Source organism: Pinus tabuliformis, chromosome 2_2, assembly GCF_031772625.1.
Source record: "Pinus tabuliformis cultivar Carrire ecotype Pingquan chromosome 2_2, CPIR1, whole genome shotgun sequence".
Classification (NCBI taxonomy): domain Eukaryota; kingdom Viridiplantae; phylum Streptophyta; class Pinopsida; order Pinales; family Pinaceae; genus Pinus; species Pinus tabuliformis.
In genome coordinates this window covers 469,834,602-469,860,525 of record NC_142300.1, presented here as the reverse complement: position 1 = coordinate 469,860,525, position 25,924 = coordinate 469,834,602, and the positions used below count along the sequence as shown (strand labels likewise).

Genomic DNA, 25,924 nt, shown 5'->3' with positions numbered 1-25,924 from the left:
GTTTGATAACACTCGAGAGGAGTTTTCAAGGTTTCTTTTTGCACTGTTAACCAAACAAAGATCCTACAATTGCAAGTCCCAACCTCACACAATCCTATACTATTCCTAGAGAACCAGCCCTAGGGTATTCCTATTGTAGAAGTTGTTGGCGTGTCCGACTCTACCCAAAGCTATGCTAAATTGTTTTAGAAATCCAAATTATGGTGGGAATTATAAGGTGTGCAACTGATAGGTACTATGATATGCCTAGAATTTGGAGGGAGGAGCAGGTTGAGGCTTGGAAACCAACTATCAATGCTGTCCACTAGAGAGGAAATGTTTTCTTCTCTCCAATTTGGCATACTAGAAGGGTTTCCTACGTGGGTAAGTATATCCATGCTTTGGTATGCATTGAATTTATATCCATTAATTCATGTACCCACTTGTCTGATATTTCTTGGCTTCAGTTGGCCATGGTATCTCCTAATGAAAAACATGTAGTGACAACTTATAGTTGCTTGCCCTCGTATATTCACGTTATATAATGGGTATTTGTTGTTTCAGGGAGGTAAGTAACATCAATACGCAGAGGTTGATGTTTGACTATTGGTGGAAGGAAGGAGCTTAGAGGAAGTGAGGATGAGCATAAGCTTAAGGAAGGCCAATACTCAGCTGCTGCGAGAGGTGAACAAAGTTGTGTATGTGCAGAACCTTCCATTCAACATAACATTGTAGGAAGTGCATGACATAGTCGGAAAATATGGATCCATCAGGCAGATCTAGATTAGCATCAACAATGATATCCTTGGGATAACCTTTGTCGTTTATGAAGACATATATGACGCCAAGAATGTCGTCGATCACCTATCACGCTTCAATGTCGCAAACAGGTATCTCATCGTCCTCTGTTACTAGTAGTCCAAGATGACCAAAAAGTTTGACAACAAGAGGGAGGAAGACCTCACCAAGATGCAAGAGAAATATGGTGTCTCAACAAAAGATAAATAATTTTACCTCTTTTTTGTCTACGGAGGCTTAAAAAGTTGTCTATTCAGAGCTTTAAGGGGTTTGCTTATTTGGGGTTTTTCTGAATTAGTGTTTCTAAAATGGTTTTACCTGAATTATGGTTTTTCAAAATTGAGGTTTTCTCAATTAGAGTTATCTCTATCAAGGTTTACCTACATTCCATCAACCTCCTTTATAATGGATATTTGCATTATATCAGTATTTTCCTGGATGTAATAGTTTGCTTTTAAAAAAAATTAGTGTCATTTATTTTGGATTGAAAACGCTGAGTGGGTGTATGAATTGCAAATTATCAACTCAATGGCCAGGCCCCTGTTTCATCAACTGATACAAAATTATCAGGACAAACTCTCTTACCCAATGGCAAATATCATTCCGACTTTTCCACTCCTCGAGCTCTAGAGATTGAGGAGATTCGTCAAATTATTAACGACTTTCTTCTTGCTGCCAAAGATTCTATCAAAATAAGTGACGGTCCTGAAAGAAATTGTAAATTTGGCATTTAGGTGTCTACACAAGTATCAAATAGCGTACAACAACTAATTTTATCTAGGGAAGATCTCGATAAAAAATTTTCCTTTCCCCCAAAGCTAAGCATTTTTCTGACACAATTTCCTTTTTATATGCAATATTGTATTGTTTATACAACTCCAGGTATCTCAAGCTCCCCGAAAAAAGGTTTTGGATCTTTTAATGAAGGAGGGTGTTGATACACTTTTGATGTTCCTTTAGAGATTTCTTGGACTTACAAATGAAATGGAGTAACTTTCATCCTCTGAAAATAGGTGTGTTGTGGCATGTAACTTTCATTGTAATGTATTATTGTGCTTTAATACATAAAAAAAATTCAGGTTAAACTGTGTATTCATTTGCACAATGTCAATAGAGGCCAACATATGTCATCTTGCATTCTAGTTTCGTAGTCCAACTGAGTGACTAGAGGCCTTAAGATCATGTGTCTTGTGCATACCTTGGAAAGAAGTGGGGTTTTAGAATTGAGAAACCATGCATGTTGCAAAGTCATGGGGAGTATTATAAGTAGGTTGCAAGAAGGATGACCCTATGGTTTGAATGGACAATGCAGAAGGAACTAGAAGCTTTGCTAGAAGGTTTTGTGCATTTATGAACAAACAATAGAATCTGCAGCACTCAAAAACTGGAATTGAAAATAGTACACCATCTTGCTCTAAACTAGCATTGTGTATTCATAAGTGTAGACACTAAATTCTTTTGAAAATCTCAAAAAAACAAACTGCATTTACTTAAATTTTCATAAAAGCAGTAAATTGGAAAATATGAAAAGCACATACACCTCACTTAATCACACATCAATCTCTATGATTCAAAAGATGTATCAAAAAGCAAGAATTCAAAATGGAATTGTCTCACACTCCTACATTTCCTTTTTGTTATAGACAAAGAAAAGGCTAAGGTTTACAAAAGTAACCAATCCTAGTGGTGCACCTAAATTAGAGATGAAACCCTAATTCAACCCTTGCCTAGAATAATGTGGCCAAGTTTCATATAAGGAAGAGCATAGGCTAAATCTAGAATTGCCTCTAGGCAACAAACTTTTGTTAAAAATAAGTTTGGGATTAAACTGAAAATGAAAAAACACTTCTAAAATACAAAAAGCATGTACTTTTCTCAACTGAAAAACACCTCAAAAAATAAATTGCTAAAGATGGCACATGCATGTAAAAGCATACATGTGCCCTATTGACAACACCGCTGACCCTTATCAACACTGTTGCAGAGTACAAGGAAATTTTGTCTTTGTTAAGGTCCACCAAGGTGAAGGACAACTGATTCCAAGCCATAGGTAAAGCTAACATCTATTGATTATCCTACGTTACACAACATATATTTCATATTTTTCTAATTAGAACTTTATTTCATCAAAATTTAGAATTTTTATATTATTGTTACTCTTGTAGCTATAGTAAATTACTTTATTGCCTCAGGAAGATTTCAACTATTGATACTCAAAAGCTAAATAGTGGCTATGTAATTGGTAACCTAATTGATTTCAAAGGTTGATCATTGAGCTAGGAATTGGTTTATAGATATAACATAATGAGCATCAAGCTCTCCCAAGTTTATTTTCCAGGATGTAATAGTGTGCTTTCTAAAAATTTTGGTTTCAATTATTTTGGATTGAGAAGGTTGAGTGGGTGTATGAATTGCAGATTATCAACCCAATGGCCATGCCGCTATTTCATCAAATGATACAAAAATATCATGACAAACCCTCTTACCCAATGGCAAAGATCATGACAGCTTTTCTAGTCCTCGAGCTCTAGAAATTGAGGATATTCCTCGGACTATTAATTGCTTCGAGAAATACTATCAAAGCAGGTGAGATTTATGAACAAAATTGTAAATTTAGCATTTAGGTATTCGCACAAGTATTGTAAATATAGCATTTAGGTATTCGCACAAGTATCAAATAAGCTACAACAACTAATTTTATCCAGGGAATATCTCGATAAAAAATTTCCTTTCCCCGAAAGATAAGCATTTTTCTCACACGATTTCTTTTTTATATGCAATATTGTTTTGTTTATACAACTCTAGGTATCTCAGGATTCTCGAAACAAGGATTTGGATCATTTAATGAAGGAGGGCGTTGATACACTTTTGATATACCTTTACAGATTTTTTGGACTTTTAGATGAAATGGAGCAACTTGCATCCTCTTAAAAAAGTTGTGTTATGGTATGTAACTTTCATTGTAATGTATTATGCTGCTTTAATATATAATATTTTTTTGAGGTTAAAATATGTATTCATTTGCACGTTGTCAACAGAGGCCAATTTATGTCATCTTTCATTCTACTTTCGTAGTCTCGCTTAGTGACTAGAGGCCTTAATATCATGTGTCTTGTGCATACCTTGGAAAGCAGTGGGGTTCTAGAATTTAGAAACGATGCATACTACAAAGGCATGGAGAGTATTATAAGAAGGCTACAAGAAGGATGACCCTATGGCATGAATTGATAGTTCAGGAGGAACTAGAAGCTTTGCTAGAAGGTTCTAGGGATTTACGAACACACAGTAGAATCTACAACACTCAAAAATTGGAATTGAAAATAGCACAGCAACTAATTTCTCTAAACCGGAATTGTTTTTTCAAAAGTGTAGACACTAAATGCTTTTGAGAAACTCAAAACAAAAACTACATTTACTTAAATTTGCATAAAAGCAGTAAATTGGAAAATATGACAAGCATATACACCTCACTTAATCACACATCATTATTTGTCATTCAAAATATGTGTCCTAAAGAAAGAATTCAAAACTGAATTGTCTCACACTCCTACCTTGCCTTTTCTTTACGGAAAAAGAAAAGGATAAGGCATACAAAAGTAACCAATCTGATTGGTGCACCTAAATTAGAGATGAAATCCCAATTCAATCCTTGCCTAGAATAATGTGCCCAAGTTTCCTATAAGGAAGAGAATAGGCTAAATCTGGAATTGTCTCTAGGAAATATACTTTTGGTAAAAATAAATTTGTGCTTAAACTGAAAATGAAAAAACACTTCTAAAATGCAGAAATAGTGTACTTTTCTCAACTGAAAAACACCTCAGAAAATAAATTGCTAAAGATGTCACGTGCATGTCAAATCAAGCAAAAGAATACATGTGCCTTAATGACAACACTACTACCCCTTATCGACACTACTGCAGAGTACAAAGAAGTTTTGTCTTTGTTGAAGTGCACTAAGGTGAAGGACAACTGATTCCAAGCCACAGGTAAAGCTAACATCTATTGATTATCATGTGTTACACCAACATATATTTTTCATTTTTCTAATTAAAACTTTATTTCATCAAAATTTAAAATTTCTATATTATTGTTACTCTTGTAGCTGTAGTAAATTACTTTATCACCTTAGGAAGACTTCAACTATTCATTTTCAAATGGTAAATGGTGGCTATGTAACTGGTAACCTAATTGATTGTAAATATTGATCATTGAGCTAGGAATTGGTTTATAGATATAACATAATGAGCATCAATCTCTCCCAAGTTTATCTCCCTGGATGTAATAGTGTACTTTTAAAAAAATTGGTATCAATTATTTTGGATTGAGAAGGTTGAGTGGGTGTATCAATTGCAGATTATCAACCCAATGTCCAGGCCCTTGCTTCATCAACTGATACAAAATGATCATGACAGAATCTCCTACCCAATGGAAAATATCATGCCGAGTTTTCCACTCCTTGAGCTCTAGAAATTGAGGAGATTCCTCAGATTATTAATCGCTACCAGAAATGCTATCAAAGGAGGTGACAATTCTAAAAGAAATTGTAAATTTGGCACTTAAATATTTGCACAAGTATCAAATAGTCTACAACAACTATTTTTTCTGACACAATTTCTTTTTTATATGCAATATTGTATTGTTTATATAACTCTAGGTATCTCAGGCTTCCCAAAACAAGGATTTAGATTGTTTAATGAAGGAGGGCGTTGATACACTTTTGATCTACCTTTACAAAGTTCTTGGAATTATAGATGAAATGGAGAAACTTGCATCCTTTGATATCACTGTAAAGCTACTTTTCTTGAGGAACCATCCCCTCTTAAGCTTAAGGGAATTGAGGCTTTTCAAACAAGAACCAACTCTACTTGTTAAGGGAAAATTCATTGTTTTCCATAAAGATTTTGAATCACTTCCTATTAGGGCATAGACTCTTATGCTAGTGCTTCAAGGTTAATTAGGATAGTATTAGTAATTTCCTTGTATTATTATCATTAGATGGTTGTAGCTCCCTTTTCTCCATGATGTACTAACAAAATAGCACATGATGCATTTCTAAAAAACACAGGACTCTGTCAAAATTTATTTGAGTTAAGCTAAAAAGAAGCACTGAAATAATGGAGTTCACATTGTTATATTCAATATCCAACTTATGTTAATTTATTGAGCAATGCATAAGGTGATTAAACCAAAGCCTAGATGCCAATATATAAACATATTTTTAATCATGATATTAGGTTGAGGTTAACAATTTTTTACCACCATAATTTCTTAAATGACACTCTCCCTCAAGACACGTAGACAATTAGCGACAGTTGCAAATAGTTATAGAACAAAATTATGCTCTACCCTATTAATTTTATGTTGAAACACCAATGTAAGGCTACTTTTCATGATTAACCATCCTCACTTAGTTCATGAGAAGTATTTCTAAACACGAAAACTGACATCCTTGTTAAATCCAAATTTAGCTTTTATGGTAAAGATTTTGAATCCCTTCCTCGTTGGGTAGACTTGTATTCTAGCATTTCTCACTTAATAAATACTCAATAATTTCCTTGTGTTCTTGTCACTAGATTATTTTGGCTCTCTTTGCTCCATGATGTACTCTTTGTTAGTTACAATAGTATTTGATTCATTTATTAAAGAAGACACTTTCCGCATGATACTTAGATGACTGGGGATAGTTGCAAATAGTTACAACACACAATTCCGCTCTCCCCTATTAGCTTTCTATGAAAATATCAGTGTAACACTATTTTTTATTAGTAACCTTCCCCACTTAGTTCATGAGAAGCCTTATTAAACACAAAAATTGACCATGCTTATTAAATCCAAATTTATTTTTTACCATAGAGATTTTGAATCCCTTCCTCATGGGGTAGACTCATATTCTAGCATTTCTGGCTTAATAAGTACACAGGAATTTCCTTGTATTCTTGTCATTATATTATTATGTCTCTCTTTGCGCCATGATCTACTCTTTGTTAGTTGTGGTAGTATTTGATTCATTTTTAAAATAAAATGGACTCTATAAAATTTCAAATAACTTAGGCTTAAAACAAACATTAAAATAGTGGAGTTTAAATTGTTATATTCAATACCAAACTTATCTTAATTTATTAAAAAATGGGTCGAGTGATTAAACCAAAGCACAAATTCCCATCTTCCAAGACTTTTTCATCATGGTTTCAAGTTGACTTTAACAATTTATAACATCCCAATTGCTTAGAGAGGTATTGTCCTTCAGCACACATGGATAATTAGGGACAAATGAAAATAGTTATGACACAGAGTCCAACTCCCCAAGTTTTTGCTATTAGCTTTATGTGGAAATATCCAATGTTACACAGGGACATACTACCAAGGTTGGGGACATGCTCCTTGCATCCTTAGGACCATAGGCCTCAGGGCCACCTAGGAAAGCATTATGTTGTTTCCTCCCTTTTATGAAAAAACATGAAATGCACAGTGCAGTGTTTTCTTGGTGTGCTAGGACACACCCTAAAAATTTGGGTTTGTGGCTGCACCCTCCCAAAAAGGGGTACATCTAGACACCCCTCATGTTTTTTTTTAAACACAAAAAGTGATAAAAAAAAGGCTGAAAAAGCCTAAATCACCTAACCTAACCTAGTGTCTCTACACCATTTCCATCTCCATTTGACATTTACACTTACCATTGAAAATTCTCTTTCATCTTTCAATTTCTCTTTGCAAAGAGAGTCAAGCTGCCAAGGAAGAAGAAGGTGTTTTTTGTAGCTGAGCCATATTCATAATGTTAGCACCATGTCTCTTATAATTGTAGGAGGTGAATGATTTTACATCCACAAGAACTGGTTGCATCCTAGAAGGATAGAAAAATATGGAAATCAGCTCTGATATCCAATTTTGTTGGTCAGAAGAAGGAAATGTGTACAATTCGTCCTAGTGATTTTGTTCCAGAACAGGAGGGGAGGTCATGTTTTGAGGCAAATGGAGATAAGGGGGAAGAACCATGGTATTCATTTCGTATTATTTCCAGTTAGTTCATCACGGACAATTAAATTCTTTTGATTATCGTGTTCAAATGGTTCCATGCTTTTCCATGCTTGAAACATTGGAATTGGACTCAGAATCAATTTAGGAACTAGTTTACTATAAAATACATGAAATATTGATTATATGTGTTGAATTGGCCTATCAAACTAGTTATGTACTAAAACAACCAGTTTGATATGGAACCAGTCAGTAAACCAATTCAAGGACCAGACCATCCTCTTTTAGGGTCAAACTGGATGAATTAGCTAGTTCTAGTTCTGGTTTGGTTGGTTTTAAAAACCATTTTCCTTTGAAATAGATTTTATCATTTTAGGCAATTCTCTTGGAATTTTTACATTAGATTCTTAGAACTTTGACTAGAGTTGAAATTGACATTTTCCAATAATTATGTCTTATTGTATTTATGTTTGGATTATGTTGCCCTTGTTGGTCAGTGGTCTTAGTGTTTAGAAGAGAGGTTGGCCTTCACATGCAAAATGATAAGAATACAAAGCCCAGGTAATACTATGTATTGCAATAGTTTATTTGAGTGTGTTCATCAAAGTTTAATTTGACTTGTTTATCTTATGTTGCAATTCAATTCTTTTCTTTGTCCATCGGAGTTACGAAAAGAAAGAAAAGTTGCCATACAAGTAGGCAGGAGGATTACCGGATTTTTAATTTTTGGTATGAAATAACTTTCTTTGTGTGCATTTACAACCTGGATTCATAATATCATGCCAACTTTGGAACACCTATCAGGCCTAGTGCAGCATCCCCACATAGTTGAGCAAGCTGAGACTAAAACTGGTCGTAAAAAATTGGAAAACAATTATGATTTTTAGTAAACCATACAATGTTTATTTTATGGGAAAAGTCATGATATTTTCAGGATGAAAATTCACAATTTTTCGGCACATTGCCAAAAATCAATGATGTTATCAACACTGCATAAAATTACAAATAATGTTGGGCGTGGCCAAATGTGGAATTACAACCTTAATTTCATCAAGCAAGAGTAACATTTCAACTGCCCTTGTGATACAATTTTTCTTTTGGTTAAATATTTTGCGCTTTGAATTCATTTCCAAACTCAAGTTCCTCGACAAGTGCAATTGCTTTTGAAAATCATTAGCTCATAATAAAAATTAGGTAGTGATAATGCTTCTTTTTCCCATTTCCTTGTTTGATTTGCTTTCAAGTTTAAAGATATATTGATGAATGATTTAATGCAGCTCAAATCTACTTGAAATCATGATTTTCTACTTAAAACATAGAATCTCGTCGGGTGATTCTAGTGCTTATATCATTTCTGTGAGCAGTTAACTAGTGTGTGCTATTCAAGTATGTGTCACTTGAAAGAATAATTGGAAGGAAGAGTTGATATTGCTAGTCACATTTCATTGCACTGTATTTTTGTATTGTTACTTATTTGGAGAAGGATAGATTAAATCAACAAAGAAGAATTGTTGTGGTGATATACCATAGAGGATGCCCACTAAATACCACCACATGTGCTCAAAACTTACAAAAGAAGAATGTAGATGAAATAGCTAGATCCATGGCTTCTCAGGGCCCAAAACCTACTTGCCACAAGCATGGAGATTAATAATGAAAAATCATGCCTTCTAGATTATGAATTTCCTGAGGTCCCTCCCTTTCATGTAGAGGATACTTTTCATTTTCCCTAAAAGGACTTGGATTCGGGTTTCAAACGCCTTGGTTTATTTCTTAAATCAAATTGTTACAAGTTTGCACAATCGGTATCTTAAATTGTGTTACCTTTAAATTTCAAAAAAGGTTTGGAAACTCCATTTGCCTTGAATTTCTAGATTTTGCATGTAGCATATGAAAATTGTATAGTTTCATTGTTGTTTTTGGTTGAAGCATCTTTTTGTTAACCCTAATTTTATGTTGTACAATGTAAAGATATAGAATGGACAATCTCTAAGACAAAGAATTATGAAGCATTTCTAAAATAAGCTAAACACATAAATAACATTGGAGTAGAAATTTGTTTTTATGTACTCACATGTCAACAATCAGATAAATATAATATGCATTTGTTGTACATAAGACAATCATACTCCATAGCTTGTAAAAGTAAACTAAGTTTGTAGCTATAAGTTGTAAGATGCATGGTTATATTATGTGTGTGTGCCCATTTCAAAATTTTTGGTTTAATTTTTTGTATCTAATTATTGCTTCAAATGTGACCATGCAGTGGACATTTGACCTTTTTATTTCTCATGGCAAGAATTCTACAAAATACTTTTATGGTGAAAATTTTGGCATTTTTGGTGGTAAGTTCTCTCAATTTTTTATTTTTTTTTCTTTCATTTTCCTCATGTCAAAGAGGAACTTATTTACCTGTTTTACATACTCTAGTTGAACATTTAACTAAAATATCAATATTTTTATAAAAAGTTGTTATGAAGTGTATGAAGTCCTACCTCAAGCATGAATTTGCATATCTCAATGTTTTCTAATTTTTGTTGTGGAGAATCATTGGAAGAGGTCTTTAAGTGGGGCCATTATATTTAGTATTTTTGTGACCTTTCCATGTGTTGTAAATGAAGTTCTATAGCCTCATTATATTACAAATAGTGGTAAGAGTTTTAGTAGACATTTTAATTAAAAAAATAGAGGAGATCACATTATTAATATTTAAAAGAATATCTATTGGTTGCAAATCGAAGACCTTGGATTCATCTAGCAGCCCTGGACTATCCAAAGAATGAATCTTCTAGTCTTTAGCGTGACTCTCGATTGGTGGATGCTATCAGTTACACAGTTTTTAGAGGCAAACTACTGAATTATTTGAATGGTGGAAGGATGTGAAATGCATTGGAAACAAAATGGGAATGTTTTGAAGTGATTAAAAATTCATGTGTAGATTATAGTACAATCAATATTTAGTTAGAAACTCATATTATAATACTTGCATTTCATATAATAAATTTTGTGGTTTAAATTATTTACGATTTGTATTTGATTTGTATTTTTTTCTGTTATCAACTTATGAGAGTGCATGATTCACATGTTTACATATTAGATGAACATGAATAATGTATGGTATTTTTTTAATATAGTCTTAAAATCATAATAATCCATTTATGTTGATTAAAAATGAACTCAAATAAATGAATATAAAACTACTAAATTAGTAGTTTATTTTAATTAATAATGAACATAAATAAAATGAATATACAACCACTAAATTAGTTTTTTATAATGATTATTAATGAAAGAAAATAAAATGAATATAAACTACTAAATTAGTAGTTTATATTATGGATGTGAAACTACCAAAAAAAGATAAATGACTACTGCAAATGATAAATTTGTGATTTACGTTATCTTATACCAGAACCAAAATTTAGTCATATTTTTTTGGTCATTAATTGGTTTCAAGAGATGACTAAAATTTGCATATATGTGACTATTAGTAGCTAATCTACAGTATATTATAGCACGGCTACCATTTTGGTCATATTTCGTTGATCATTAATTGGTTTTCTCGGGTGATCATATAGTAATATATTTTGTTGTATATTTGGTCATTAATTGTGATAATTTATGACTAAATTAATGATCAAATTAATGACTAAATGTACTAGTAGACAACAGAATTGAGACAACCAATTAATGACTAAGCTAAAAACGACTAAAAGTTAGTCGCATTATAAGATACTGTAAATTAGCTACTATTGGTCACCGATTGAAAAATGGTCATTTATATGCAAATTTTAGTCATTTTTTTAGTAACTAATTAGCCATTTTGTACTAGTGATACATTTACCTTTTTACCATCCCATTATTCTTGAGGTATGTTATCTTGGACACTGGTTGTTGGATATATGTTGAGAACATACACTATTGTCGAAACTTCTTCAGCCCAATAGTTATTTGACAACTTCTTCTCACGAAGCATACATCTAGCCATATTCATGATCGACTGATTTTTCCTTTCTGCTACTCCATTCTGCTATGGAGTATATCTTGTTGTGTTCTGCATGATGATTCCTTGTTTTTGACAAAAATATTTGAATTCATTGGAGTTTTATTCTCCTCCTCTGCCGGATATGAGTAATTTCAAAGGATTTCCACTCTGATTTTCTGCTTTTGCTTTGAACTTTTTAAATCTTGAGAAAGTATCTATTTTTTTTCTTAGAAAATACACCCATATCTTCCTATTGTAATCATCAACGAATTTTAGAAAATAAAGACTACCACCAATGGAATGTGTATTCATTGGGCCACATATATCTATATGGACTAGCTCTAAAGGCTCTTTTTCTCTAGAGGAAGATGTGGGAAAGGTATCTCTTTTATGCTTGGGTAGTGTTAGAGTCCTATAGTGATAGGATTCATAAATTTGAATTGGCTAAGGTTAAATCTTGTAATATTGTACATATCTTTGATTTCTGCAAATGTTTTCCGTATTAAAATTAAAAAATGTAAAGAGGGTATGTCCTAAAAGAAATATCAAAGGACAAGAAAAATAAGAAAAGATCAAAAAATACAAAAACTGAAAAAATATGAACCCCAAACAAAAAAATAGGTCATGAAAGTGGGCAAGTCCAAGTGCCACTAATTTTTACTTTATTGTCTTAAATAATGGTTGTGTGCAGCTTGCCATACATGTTACAACTCATGATAGTCAAATTTCTTAATCTTGACTATTTCATGCTTTGAATTTCATGTTTATAGTTAGAGAATAAAAATCTGACCAAAAAGTTTAATCTTCGCATATTAGTAGATAGGTAGGGAAATAAAAGGAGCCCATTAGTTTAATATCAGCCCTTGGAAGATATAAGGTTAGAAGTAGATATTTTGTTTCATAAAAGGAAAGGAAACAAAAGGGTTTGCTAGCTTAAGTGCACCCACAAAAGTGAAGAAAAATGTTAGGGTGGGTAAAAGGGTAAGTAAAGAAAGGTCGCATAAATACAAGTTATTTGGAGCATAAGCACTACTATCATACTTAAATATGTGTTTCAAGTGTGCAGGAGCAGTTATCAATGAAAAAAGCATGCTCATAAGTTGATTTTCCTAACTCCCCCTTCATTGCATTTCACCCCCTTATACTCACTAATTTCCCTTTTACCCCTTCATGCCTTATGAAAACCCATTCCTCCTCATTTCTACTCCTACCCCCTAGTTTCACACATTTCCCTAGTCAATTACTTCTGAAATCCATTCCCCTAAGTGTGAAACCCCTTTCCCCCCTTTAAAGATCATGTTTTCAATTCAATAATTACCCAAAAAACCCCTCTAAACCCATATCCTAACTCTGAAAACCCCTGCCTCACTAACTCCACCACTTAACCATTTTCCTGACTAAACTCTAGTTTAACCTGCCACCCTAGTGAGGTAATCTAACCCCGCTACCCCTAAAATTCTGCAATTTAATTAATCTACAATTAAGCATGGGTTAATTACTCTAAAAAATGATTAAAACCCATGGGTCTTGCTAACATCTGCCACATTGCCCGACCATGCAACTTTTCCATGCAATGGTCATCCAATCATCTGCCCCCAAATCTAATGGCCATCACCCATATCACACTCACACGATGTCCGACCTTTAACGACCCGAGAGCATGCGAAATGGGTGGCTTTGCTCAGGGCACATTTGTCTATGCGTCGGACTCTAGCATAGATCACATTCCCCTGACAATATACCACCTGACCCCCATAAGCAGTGCGATGGTCTCCAAAACCACCTCCCTGCAAAAATAAAAACCAGCATTGTTCATAAAACATAATTTCCCCGCCATTTTTCCAATCATTCACGGTTAAAAGCCTTCTGGCCCCCATTTTCACCCTTTTCGCTCAAATCGCATTGCTGAACCTCTGAAGCACCTATGCCTTCCGAACTCCTGCAACCATTTTTCAACCATTAGAGCCTTCTAACACCACCACTACACACCATCCTAGCTGCCAAACCCCTCTAAAAACCCTAACTGAAAACCGGTTGCAACCTCGACATCAAGGTTGTTGAATAGTTGATTAAGAAAAAAATTGAAGACATTGCAACCCTTAAGAAACAGCTCAAGTTGTCTCAGTCACAACACCCTCAAACAAAAGGAGTCGTATAAAGCCAAACAAATCATGAAGAAATGATGGACTTGGTGCTGCAACTTAATGACCAGTTGAAGGAAATGAAAAAGGAACTAGATAGCTTGATCCAGATTAAACAATATAGTCTAGAGAATGCTCCTCCAACCGTCATTCCTACAATGACCATAGCTGTGCCTTCCACATTGGCATCAACATTAGCTCCCACAAGTCCAATGGCCACTGCCTTGCCAGTAGCAACAACAACTACATTAGCAACGACATCAACAACAACAGGTACCATAGGTGATGAACCAAACAGGTTGATCAAGGCAATGGAAGAAATGTCCATTCAGACCATTGAGATGAACAAGTTAAAAGAGAAACTTACCAGCCTAGAGAAGGATTATAGGTTAGCCCAGATCATGCATAAGAAATAACAACAAAAGGCTATCAGAATGAATGAGAGAGTGAAAAGCCTAGAGAAAGAGCTAACACTAAGTGAGCCTTTGGGAAAGGCCAAACAATTATTATGGACCAATATCATTGACTCTATCAATGATATTTGGCCATCTATCCAGGTCATTTTTGAGTAGATAGACTTAATCAAACAGGCTACAAAAGCCACCCAGAAGTTCAAAGAAGAACTTGGAGAAATGCCACATGAAGCAGTAAGAATTATCCAATGCCTTAACTCCAAGAACAAATATGAGCTACAAGAACTTGACATACCTGAGAAGGCAGCTACCATTTTGGAAGTCAATAGGTTCCTAGCTAAGAGAAATTTAATGTTAAATTTAGAAGATAAGTTTCAAACCATGCAACTAGCTGTTGACAGGTTTATGACCATGTTTGAGCTTTTGAGAGAAAAGGGACTACCTAGTCCCTTGGTCATAAATCATAAATTGATGACACAGGAGGACTACAACAAGAAAATCAGAGAAGTAGCTAGAGAACAGGTGAATGCATCATCAATGAGTGGTATACCAACTGGTAGAGTATTATACCAGACTTTTGAGAATCTGTTTTACATCCAGCATGAGGTGAAACACTTATTTATCAATAAGCCTAATTTTGCAAAATATATAGAGACTGATGAAATATATAGGAAAATGCTCAACATCCAGTTACTAGATAAAGAAACATGGCAAAACTGAATGATTTATTGTAGTAAAAACATAGTAAATTATAAACAGTAAATTATAAGTGTACAGTAAAAAGTAAATCAGCATGGTAAAAGGATGAAGACAGGTCAACACAGTCAAAGTGTATCAGGTGAAAGAGTATCAGATGAAAGATGAAAGTCAAACAAACTATCCAACATGAAAGCCAAATAACCTGCCAACATAAAGGGCTAAAAATCAAAGCATAACAACTAGCAGAACCAAAATAAAAGGGACAACATGAAACAGTTCAATAGTTGTCTCTATCTTCTTGCAAGAAGATATTTTCCTTTTCCTAGATTAATTCTCAAATTAGTTTGAGATATTTTGTAATAAACGTTTTGTATAAATACTTCAAAATTTGAAGTATTGAGGGGGATTATTTTACATTGGTAGAGTTATTGTGATCTTGAACCTAAGGGTGATTGTACTATTTTCAAGTCAACAAACTGGAGCAAGTAATAAAAGCATTTTGCTACAGGATTCATGAGATGAGCCATTTGCAGTGAAGTACTTTCTTTGTGTTATTGTGTTACCTTTATTTTGTGTTTTCATAATCTTAAATGTGTTCTAAAATCTAAATGAATTAACTAGAAATATCATACAGAATTTGTTTAATTACACTCTGTTTTGCACAGTAATTTATTTACATGTTTTCTTCTGATACCCAGATTTGAGAACCCTTAATTGCTCTCCTATCCTAGTTGACTTCTTCTATTCCTTCCAAAGTTTGGCCTAGGGAACCCTTAATTTCTCCCTGGATCTAATTTGAATCCATTCACCATTTAGCCTTTGAGATCTGTAGTAACTCATCTATCTTGCCCTGTAGACACTATTTTTAGTATTGAATCTAGTCTTGTTTGTCAGACATCCGACTCCATAGCCCAATGGTACAATCCAATCCTCTTTCAATCTAAGTAAAGTGATCCCACCACCAAATTTTCAAAACAAAACCCAAGTGCAAGCAATAACTAGCCTAAAATCATCTTAACTAAAACAAAGTTAAATCTTAAAGAGACAGCCCTCTTTGAGCATCAGGAAGGCTAGGTCCTAATCTCCAAAAGTGGTTTGTGGTTACCTTTGGTTCTTCTTTCTTCTTACTTCAAAAGAATTATCAGAGTGATAATAGGTAGAACTCAAATTTGACAATTAATTTTTTTTTCATTCATAACAAGGAGACCAATGACGATTGAATGATTCTGAAGAAAACTTAGTCTCTTGAATGGGATGTAGCCATACCTATAATTCCATAGTCAAGACTCGTCTATTCTTGACACATTATGGACAAAATACTTTGAGAGATTTTGACTTCCAAGATTAAATGGAAACATCCTATTCTTGGTTTTTTCAACCTTTTCTATTAGTATGCTATTGGGAGGTTCATTATAGATACAACACATGTTCCCTTGACATATTACATCATAACCATGTTCCATCAATTTTCCTACACTAATAAGGTTATGCTTCAGAAGTGGAACATAATAAACATCATGTATGTATTTGTGTTGATTATGTTTAGTAAGAATAGGGATAATACCTTTCCTTTCAACTTTAATACAAGAACGATCTCCAGGAGCCATTTATGATGTTATGGAAGCATCAAGATAAGAAAGTAGATTTTTGTTACTAATCATATGATTGTTGCAGCCACTATATAGAAACTAAAGATCCTCGTTGCGAGTGTTTTCTGAAATATGGCAAGAAATAAACATTGTCTGAGAGGATTCTCCTTCATTGTTGGAGAGATGGACACTGCCTCTTTGTTGATCTAACTGTTTTTTCTATATTCATGCTCTCAATGCCAAAATCTCTTGTAGTAAAAATATTGAACAATATATTTGTTCCATGTTCTGCTTCTTTGTGTTCGGCTTTGTGAAGGTCTCCACTACTCTGTTGTGTGATGATATTATGATTTTTCTCTATTGCGACCTTTGCCTCGCTTGCTTCCACCTATATATCATCTGCCTCTGCCTCTAACAATAGAGACTTATGCTTTCAAATCTTTTTCCATGGAATCTTATTCCAAGCTGAATCTTGTTTCATGTGCCAAAAGTGATCTAGTCAACTGTCCTGCTGAAAAAGTTGTAAAACCTTTGGATTCCAGAATGGTTGTTACAACCATGTCATATTTCTTGGGCATGATTCAAAGGAAATTTTCAACAATATTCTAGTATGTAATGGTTTCACCAATGATTTTTATTTGATTGACTATTCCCATGACTCTAGTCATGAGCCGATCCACATTCTCCATGTCAATCATCTTCAGGGTTTCAAACTAAGGTCTCAATTTCTGCAATTTAATAGTATTCATTGTATCATTACATTAATATGAAAATTTAAAAATATCCCAAGCTTCTTTTGTTGATGCATTAGTTATCGTGTCAAATATAGATTCATCCTCTAAGTTATTATCCAACATTTGGCTCTGTGCTCTTTCTTTCTAAGCTCAATAACTTCATTCCTACGATTGTTTGTCATGGTCGCCCATGCTTCTTGGGTTGGGTCTACATAGGCAGTCTGAAGTGTATCCCAACACTCTTGGGCTTGAATAAATGTCTTCATTCTTAAAGACCAAAACTCCTACTTTTTTCCAAGTAGAGACAGGGTCTATGGCAAGGTGTTGAGGAAGCCATATTTGAAATTTGGATACGCATCCATTTTTTTTACAGATTCCTTCCCAAGATTTAAAATATAAATAAATAAATAAATAAATAAATAAATAAATAAATATATATATATATATATATATATAGATATATATATATATATATATATATATATAGATATATATATATATATATATATATATATATATATATATATATATATATATATATATATATCTATATATATATATATATATATATATATATATAAAATAACTCAAGTTTCCTTTTTAAAGAAAACTTTTGAATTATTTTTTTTTAATTTCAATAAATCCTTGCAACAAAAGTTTGTTTATTTTAAAATTGCCATTTCAAAAATTTTAAAAAAGAATAGCAGTTCCTTTTGAAGTTTTTCTTCTTTAAACTTCCTTATATAATACATCCTCATGAGCCTTCTTAAGATAAATTGGAATGAAAAAATGACATAAGTCAAAGGCTTTTGAAATAATTCATTAAAAAAAGGAGGCTTCATGGTTCCTAGAAAAATGATCACCATGTAACATAGAGGTTTCAAAAAATGATCACCTTCTATAATTCATGGAGGCTTCAAAAAAAATGAAACTTTGACTTTCAACCTTCAATAAATTCTTCAACTAATTAACTTGTCATTTACACAGTCCCGATGGCCTTTTATGCGCAATTTTGAACACTTCAATTCACAGGTTGAGTATGCTAAGGTAAATCGATCCACTTGTCGATCAATGATTGGTAGCTTGTTCTATTTAACAACTTCTAGACCTGACATTCCACAAGTTATAAGGGTTGTTGCAATATTTCAAGCTAATACCGAGGAAATTCATGTGAATGCATTTAAGAGTTTCTTGAGATATCTCTAAGGCACCATGTGACTATGTCTTGTGGTATCCTAAAAGTAAATATTTCAGTGTGATTACTTATACCGATGCAGATTGGGCCAATAACATTGATGACAGGAAAATTACATCAGGAGAATCATTCTTTTTGGGAAATTTCTTGGTCTCTTGGGCAAGTAAAAATTAAAAATTCATTTCATTATCTATTGTTGAAGTTAAATATGTAGCAGGAACCACTTTTTGCACCCAAATTTTATGTATGAAGAATACTCTTCAAGATGTGCAAGTTGAATATGTTGATTTTATTCCCATAATTTTTTACAACACTAGTGTGATTAACATCTCCAAAAATATATCCCTCCACTCCAAAATGAAGCACATTCCAATAAAGTATCATTTTCTATGAGATCAGGTTGTTAATCATGTTGTGCAATTAGAATATGTGGCAAATAGTGATAAAATTGTTGATAAAGTTTACCAAGCCTCTTCCAAGGGACAATTTTGAGCATATTAGGTAATAGTTGGGAGTGGTTCTCTTTTTGAAGGCATTGATATTTTTTTTATGATATTGGAAGATGGTCAAGGTATGTCTCAACCAGCTGCAATTTTTTTTCCAAGTCGGTGGCAGTTGGTTGGTCTTATGTGTCTCATTAAAATGTGGATTTCTTTTGCTTCTTCCTTTTATCTTTTCAATGGAGCATTTTTCACACTTATGCAGGTGGAGGGTGTTCAACAACTTTGGGGGAGTATACATGGCAACACTTTATGGGGAGTATGTTCATTTCTCTCAGCCCTTCATTGTTGGCATTGTTCTTTGTCATTGTTATGGATTGATTGTTCTCATTTCCATCAACTATTACCATTTGTCATTAATGGAAAATGGGGGAAGAGTGAGGGAAATTGTTTTTTAGAAATCATCTTTAGATGAAAGGATCAATTTCAGGTTTATTCAGTATGTTTCTACCTATGCCAAAGGGGGAGATTGTTAGCATGATATTGTTGGCATTGACGTCAACATGAAATGTATTTTCATATGTAGTGTAATTTAATATTTTATGGAAGTAAACTGAATTGCACATTCAAAACCGACATAAAAATAAATAAAATAAAAATATAAATAAAAATAAAATGTGTATAAAAAATTAAAATAAATAAAGAATAGAAAAAAACGCATGGTGAACCTTGAAAAAGTTTCATTTATTGATGAAGGTGGTTGTGGTTAAACATGAAAAAGTATCTCATTTATTGAAAAAGGTGATTGATTAAACTTGAAAAATTATCTCATTTATTGAAGAAGGTGATTGATTAAACTTGAAAAAAAGTTATCTCATTTATTGAAGAAGGTGATAGATTAAGATTGAAGAATTATTAAATTCATTGAATATTATGGTGGATTGATTCAAAGAGAAATATTCAGTGTACTCGATCGGATCAATGGTGTATGAAGAGGGGTGATTGGTTCTCCATTTCTTTATGTAATTATTGTTTAATCGAGAAAGTTTTGTAAAGGAGGGGTTGGTTCCAATTTGAGTGAGTGAGGTTCGTTTGTGAGAGTGTGACATTGTTATGCATTGTGAGCCAATTGTAGGAGTATATCTTTTTATTCAGTGACTATAATAGCTTTCTGAAGATTATCAGAGAATTATATCAAAGATTACAATGTGTGTCTCAGTTAAATTTTTATACAGAGAATGAAAACTTGGATTGAAGAAAAGTTGTTGATAATTGTCTTTATCATTTCGATTGTGTTGAGATATTTTTAAGAGGAATATAAGGGTTTTTCTACAAAATTTATTTTTATCTCATATATGTAGCTTCTTGAATCCATCCACTGAAACAATTTCCTTTTAGTTGCTCATAAATTTCATAATTGTATTTGTTGAGGTTGTGGCCTCAGGCAAGTGGATGATTTCCATATTGCAATAGGAGTTGTGGCTCCTTGTTTGTAGTGGGCAACAAAATAGATAGGGGGGCTAGCATACATATTTAAAGAAGATTATTTTCAGAAAATAAAGGAGAAGAAAGAAAAAGTAGTACGATGATTTTCTTCCCTTGGAGGGTTTCCATATAAAATTCTCGTGTTATTGTAATGTGTTATTTATGTTTAATCTGTTGTATCTTTTTTCATTTGACTTAAGTGTTGAAAAGATAAATTCTTGTAAAATTTTGTAAATTTTATGCAATATTGATTTAGCCTCCCCCCTCCCCCCACCTGTTAGTATTGCTTGATCCCAACATTTTGTGCTACCCTTCCTATACTTTAGAACCTAATGAAATTGTTGTATAAACCCCTTCCATTTGAAATTACTAGTCCGTTGTAGCTTACTTTTGTCTTGTAGGTACTATAGTAGTTGGTGATCTATGTAGATTACTATCTCCTTTCACACCAGAGAGTGCTTCCACTTCTTCATAGGTTGCACCAAGGTATAAATCTCCTTGTTATAGGTAGGGTATTTAAGAACCACACCATGAAATACTTCATAATGGTAGCATAAAAGCCTTCCTCCCTGCATCAAGACCGCTCCCATAGCATATCCATTCGTATTTTTCCCCGAAGGGATGTTGCAAGTTCAATAATGCCAGAAGTGGCACCTGAATGATCTTCTTCTTTGGCTCATCAAACACCTTTCATTGATGCTTCCCCACTGAAAACTCTTTCCACTTTCCATTATGGTGTGGAGTGGTACTACTACCACTAAAAACGAGCCTATCAATTTCCTTAAGTATTGTGTTTCCCCAACAAAACTCCTACCCTCAGAAATATTAGTAGAAACTAACCATTTCATGATCCCTCCATCTTCGTAAGATATACCTTAATTTCTCCTCAACATATTGTGTGCCCCAAATACGTGAAAGACTACTATGAAAACTCACACTTCTTGAGATTTTCTAGCAATTGGTGATTCTTTAATGTATCTGGCACCTACATAAAATGTGAGGTGTGTTCTGTTATCACTGAAAATGCTGTTGTCAAAATTTTTGGTCTAGCTTAAAGACCGGGTGTTTTTGCAGCGCCTGAATTCTTTTAGCAGTTTCGCAGCGCCATCTATTTTAGTGATTTCGTAGCAAAAGCACTGACTTTGCACTGGCTGCACTACGAAATTAGGGATTTGCTCGAAGGTTTCAGTGAAGGCCCAAATTCTAAGCACGCCTATGGTATACTGGCTATAACTGCTGTGGATGAGGGTGAGGTGCTTAAAGGTCTAGTGTTGACTAAAGGATATAACTCTGGTGTTGTTGCATACAAAACTCTGGAGCTGCATCACTTAATAAAAAATAAGAGGGCCATGTGGCAGGCAGCGTTTCTCTTAATGCCTTGATTCAAGGGCTTTGCACCACAGGCAGAATAATGGAAACAGAGTATGTTTTACAAAAATGTCAAAAAGGAGTTTCATTCCAAATGATGTCAGTTGTAATCTCTTAATTAAATAATATTGCAAACATAAAATTTGGGTAGAGCAGAATCCTAATGCTTGGCCATCTAGTCCCAGTCTACAGATCTTTCGGAGGACGATGATAAGTGTCAAGGTTATGTTGAGTATGGCAGATGTCTATCTTATCTCATTTCTTTATCTAGCAGTTACATTGCAATATTTCCGAGGAATTGAAATTAGTCCAGTGCATTCTTATCCACTGAGTTATTGTAGACAAATGCTGGCCTTTGGGTGTCTGACATTGACAATTCTGCAACTTATGAGTTTTTTGTATTACATGGAGATGATTGTTCTCTCTGCGGCCAAGAAGCACATCCTTGATTGGCTGAGGGCATTTGGTGATTTGGAGATCATAGGAAACATCATCATTCTTGAAGAAACAACGATGAAGTGGCCAATTTGTGATTGCTTTTTATTAAACCAGCTACCCTTTTGAGAAAGTTGAAGCTTGCTACTCTTTGGAAGCCTTTCCTCGTGAATGAGCTTAGAGCTTAACATCTTCTCCGTGATAGTCGAAAGGTATATGAGCGCCTTCAAAAATTTCGCATTCATACTCCAAGGTATGCACTTGTGAACAGAGATTACCCCTATTAAGAGTTGAACTACTTTGTGGAGCAAGGGATTTTGTTCAAAACCATGCATAGTGAATTATGAAGCCTTTTGTGGAAAAAACCAGTTCATGGAGATGATCACAGTGTCTATGGTTTAGTGGCCAATCTTCTGGCTTATCATATGTTTTCGAGCCTCTTACACTATTATGGAGGATTGAACCCGCGTTATCAAAGGAAAACAGAGCGAAAAGTTGTAGAAGGACAATGGGATTTCCAAGAGCCAAGGCCGCTGCATTACTTGTATCATTTTGTCCGACAATATCCGTATGGAGGAGGCGAAGGCAGATATGAAGAATGCAGTTCTGAAAGTGTTCATGTCGAAGGTCGAGGAAGCTAAAAGCCAGAACCTTATCAATATGAAGGTTGAATCAATTTTGGAAGATTTGTCTTCGGGATTATTAGAGTTTATGATGGATCCTAATGATTGAAATTCAAGGAGGTGTGGCGTCTTTCGAGAACGCATGCCTATTGTTTGATTAAATGTATACACCAGAATGTTCTTATGGAATGTTAATTCAATTATATTTCCATGTGCGTGGCTATATCAGCAAGGCGTGTTGACCACTTGAAACCGTAACAGGAGACCTGAATTACAAGGTGACAGTTGGCGGCGGGGTTGTGCTGAGGTGTATTTGAAATTTGTGAATCGACCTCCTGACACACTGCGAAAAGGACGTGTTTATCAAACGAAAAGAGAAGCCGAAAATTTTGCTGTGGTGTTGCGCCATTTGCCGTGTATGATTATTGCTGTTAAAGGAACTGAAACTCCCGGAAATCTTGTGACAGATGTTCTCTGTAGGGAGTATGCGCTGTCAAAGAAAGATTTAGATGAATTAATTTCAAATTCCATGCATTGCATTGTCCCATCTTTTTCAGATCCATTTGAATTAGTGTGCTGTGATCCTGAGACAGAAGATATTAAAAAGGCGGCATTTCTGAGATCTGTTGAGTTACTAATTTTTATCCATGACAGAGTATGTAATTGGCTAAACTTGTACATATCCCCAAAGCTAGGATCATTTCTGCGTGGGAGTAATCCTATTCGCACAAGTATCCAAGGTTTTAATATACAGGTTTGATGAATCATTCCGGAATATAGATTGAACAGGTGTTGAAATTATGTTGGAATTGTTTTCTGGGAGAACAAGTATAATATGGATGCAGTGTATTCCTGGGGAAAGCAGAATTGCTTCTAGTTGATGACATGAACAGGGTTAGGGTGGTAAAACTTCATCATCGGCCTTTGATGAAACCTAAAAGTCTACAATATGTTCAGACCGCAAAGAGGAGATTTTCTCATCTTCTTCTCAAGAAACTTCTCAGGCTGTAAGCAAGGCCTCATCAGAATTTGAGCTCAAAGTTTACATGCTAGGTGATGCCATGTCCTTTTTGAAGAACATTTCCTTGGATAAGATCGCTGAAGATGTTGGTGATTTCCAGCCACAGAAGTTTTGGAGTTTAGAGAATTACCAAAGCACAAGTCAAATTCAGAGGGAGATTGTAAATATTCCAAGAACCATGGCTCTCAGAAGACTTGCGCTACATGAGATTACATTTATCACATTTTTGATAAGAATGCTGCTAGTTCTGCGCTCTGTAGCGAAAGTATCAGGCATCTTACCTTCCATGTTTTGATGAACAAAGAAAACAATGGACTACATCCTTTGCTTGATGGACTGTGTTGAGTCAGTGAGATGGTAAAATCATGGTGGTCTCATCAATTGCAGTTGGTTCATCTGATGAAGGTTCATGTTACAGGGAATGTGATTCTGAATCTCAGCATAGCAAAGGTGAAACCGAAGATTGGCAACATCAGCTATTCAATTTTGTGAGAAGTTTAAAGGAGGACTGTGTTTTTTAAATCACACAGCAGTTTCGTAGCGCGCTACGAAACTGCTGTAGGTGATCATTTAAAGCGCAGGGCAGCTAGTGTGATACTGTGAGCAGCTAGTTTGACACGGTGAGCGGGAGTTGAGGAAGAGGAACAGCTGTCTATCAAATACCACCTACAGCACATCAGAAACCTGGCATCATTCCATACTTGGGGTTATTAAAAGATTTGGGAGCAGGCTGCTATACTTTAGGAGAATGTTGGGAGACAGAAACCGATAAATAGGAGCACACCTTCTGGTCATTAAATGAGCTATCAGCGCTTTCAAGCATCCCAAGTCAGCATTCATTGCATCCGTAGCTCAACCATCTCAGCTCAACTGAAGGAGGACAGCTGTCACAGCATTCAAGAAAGCATCAAGCCTGCGAGGAGAAAAGAATTAGTGTTTTAGTTTGATTAGGACTTTATGTAATTACAGCCCAGCATGTTTGTAATTAATGCATTAGTTAGTAGCATGTAGGAGTAGTTAATAGGGCTTTCGAGCTCCTTCTAGAGAGGAGGAATGTATTCCTATATATGGGAAAAACTAGGATGTAATAGGGGTTGGATACTATATACAAAAACAGAGTTTTTTGAGCCTATGTAAAGACTGTTACAGTAATGATAAAACAGGTTGTTTCTTCTCAAGATTCTCTATGGATTATGTTGTTCAAGTGTGATAGTGGTTTAGTTTCTTAATGTTCTTTTTACAGCCTTGTTATAGCACAATCACTCAGAATTCATATTATATGCTCTGACTTCCTGTGTGTTTGGCAAGCTGTGGGTTTTGGTGAAGCATGTCTGAACATCACTCAGAATTCATTTTTAATGCTCTGACTTCTTGTATGTTTAGCAAGCTTTGGTTTAGGTAAAATATGTTTGAACATCTGATGCAGAGAGCCTTGACTTCCATGAGATAACTGTGATTTTGTCTATTAAATGTGAGAGACGCCATAGCCCAATGAAGACTTATTTCATATGTGTCCAACCAGCTATATTTTCATAAGTGTGTGAAGAGTTTGCCCTCTGTTGTTGTGATTAATTCTCTATCAAAAGCCTGTGAGAGAGCCCTCTCTGATTAGGAAGGCTAATTCCTAATCTAAAGTCTGGTCTGAAACAGTTACATGAAATCTTGCTTGGTTGCAGCCCTCAGTAGTGATTTTGTGATAACATTTTGGTGCGTCTGCCGGGAGCTTAAGATTGAATTTCTGAAGGTAGCAGGAGTTCAAATGATTTTCAAGGCTGCAGAACTACCTTGGCGACTCCACACATCAAAGAACAAATTAGAAGGTGACTCCACTGCTAGAAGATCAGTAGCTTGATGAAGTTTCAAGATGGATTCCACTGCAAGAAAGAATGCCAGGTATGCTCCTATGAATCGGTCTCATATCCCTGGTTTTCCAAATCCTATGCCAAAGGTTGATTGGTTGGATGATCTTCCAATATTCAAAGATGAAAAGAAGGATGATGCTGCTCTCCATTTGGTTAAGTTTCACATACATGTACGCAGTCTTAAG

General features: G+C 34.6%; 1 pseudogene; it reads left to right on the top strand.

The window, feature by feature from the left end:
* The first annotated feature begins 618 nt into the window (after nucleotides 1-618).
* LOC149193359 (splicing factor 3B subunit 6-like protein pseudogene) lies at nucleotides 619-987 on the top strand (annotated as a pseudogene).
* Nucleotides 988-25,924: the final 24,937 nt, after the last annotated feature.